Source organism: Penaeus vannamei, chromosome 24 (assembly GCF_042767895.1).
Source record: "Penaeus vannamei isolate JL-2024 chromosome 24, ASM4276789v1, whole genome shotgun sequence".
NCBI lineage: Eukaryota > Metazoa > Arthropoda > Malacostraca > Decapoda > Penaeidae > Penaeus > Penaeus vannamei.
In genome coordinates this window covers 37,131,999-37,134,498 of record NC_091572.1, presented here as the reverse complement: position 1 = coordinate 37,134,498, position 2,500 = coordinate 37,131,999, and positions in this window count along the sequence as shown.

Below are 2,500 nucleotides of genomic sequence, written 5' to 3'. Positions count from 1 at the left end.
AGCAGAGGTTCGAATCCCACTCCTGACAAATCTGTGTTAGTTTGGATTCGAATCCGACTCCTGACGTAAGCTATAACCTTTTCTTTGGGTTCGAATCTCCGCCGTTGAGAGTATAGGTTCGAATGCCACTCCTGACACAAAATTTAGAATTTTCTTTAGATTCGAATCTCTCCCGCCGAGTCTTCAAATGCTGGGTGCAGAAAGCAGAGGTTCGAATCCCACTCCCTACACAGTCTTTACTTTTGGTTTAGGTTCGAATCCCTTCCGCATCTTATGGAAGAGAAATAAACCGAGGACAGAGGTTCGAATCCTGATCCTGATAGAGTTTTTACCTTTGGCGTGGATTCGAATCTCTCTCTGGTGGCAGCCAGATTTCGAGCCGAGCAGAAGGGTTCAGTCCCATATTTTTCTCATTCACTGTTTTCTTCTTTCTCCATTTTCTTTTTTTTAGGGAGTCTTGTTCTGTTTCTTTTTCTCATTCTTCTTCGGGCTGCATTTCTTATCTTGATTCATTTGATCATTGTTGCTCTGTATTTTCCCTAAACTCTTCATCATCACAAGTATAATCATTATCATTGTTATTGTTGTTTTCGTCATTATATCAACCTTTATCATTATTACTATTATTGTTATTGTTGTTTTGTTGTTAATATCATCATTATTATTATCACTGTTGTCATGATTAATATTGTTATCAATTATTATTAATATTATTATCATCATCATCACCATTATTATTACCATTAAGATTATTATGACTTCTCGGAGGATAAGCAACGGTAGCGCCATCTATGTGCAACAAAAGTAACTAAAAACAAAAAAACAAAACAAAAAACAAACTAGTAGATAGCAAATATATCCGCTGCCAGTTTTTAATTCTTACTCTACGTGACACTTGCCTTGTCACAGCTGTCAGGGCATCCTGTGTTTGTTTGTTTTTTCCTCCATTGTTTTCCTATTATTCGAGTAAACGAGAAATCATTAACCACGTTTTACGTTATCGGTGTTATCTTTGTGACGAAATTCTTATTATTGATAAGAATAGCAAGACTAACTGTTGGTCATAACGAAATGGGTAATAACAGTATCGATAGAATGACAGAGAAAATATGATAATGATAATTAGAGCCAATAATGGTGGTACTGATGATAATGATTATAACAGTAATGATGATTACAACGATAATGATGATAATAACAATGATAATGATAACAATAATGATAATGATTGTGATGATGAAAATAATAACGATATTAATGTTCATGATTATAATGATACTAGTTCTGATAATAGTAACACCAATATTAATAGCGAAAATAATACCTTTACCAAAGTTTATGATAATGAAAGAAAATGATGACGACAACGCCAACAATAAGGTCAACATTAATATTAAATATAAAAATAAAACCGATACTAGACAATGATCCCAAAAACATAACATGAATGATCACACTCTGTCCTTCCCCCTCCCTCCCCCCCCCTCACATGCACACACTAAATACAATCACAAAAAACAAACAAACAAACAAACACATCTCACAGCATAGTCCCCCTTCAAAGAAAACGAACTTGACTCCGCCCCTTTCAGCCTTCACACGTGATGAGTGTCAGACCTTGACACTTGACAGACATAATTATTATCCTAATTATTAAGAATGCTCACTCATTCTGCGAAAGTGCAGGATATGACTGGTTCTCACTCTCTGTGTGTGAAGGAGCCAGAGTTGTACGAAGATAGGAGTCTAGTATTAACTAGATTTGGTTCGCATATGCAAAATGACGTACATTTCAGCTGGTGAGTTGGAGAGATGGAGATAGAGACAGAGAGAGAGAGAGAGAGAGAGAGGATAGCATGTCTGTTGACTTTTGTCTGTGTTTATCTCTTTCTTTCTCTCTCTCTCTCTCTCTCTCTCTCTCTCTCTCTCTCTCTCTCTCTCTACATACATACATACATATATATATATATATATATATATATATATATATATATATATATATATATATATATATATATATATATATATATGTGTGTGTGTGTATGTGTGTGTGTGTGTGTGTGTGTGTGTGTGTGTGTGTGTATGGTAATTCTAAGTAAGTCAGCCGCGCCTTTTCTTCTTTTCTTTTTTGCTCCTATTCCCTTCAATCTTTGGGGACCCGTGGAGAATCGGGGGTTGAAGGGGGGGGGGGGGGGGGCACGCATACGGGAGAGATAGTGTTGCCGAAATCCCGAAGGAAATTTCTGAACCTAACCTTAACTGACCTAACCAATCCTTACCTAACTTATCTTAACCAACCCAACCTAACCTAACCTAACCTAACCTAGCCTAGCCTAGCCTAGCCTAACCTAACCTAACCTAGCCTAGCCTAACCTAACCTAACCTAACCTAACCTAGCCTAGCCTAGCCTAGCCTAACCTAACCCTAACCCTAACCTAACCCTAACCCTAACCTAGCCTAACCTAACCTAACCCTAACCTAACTAACCTAACCTAGCTAA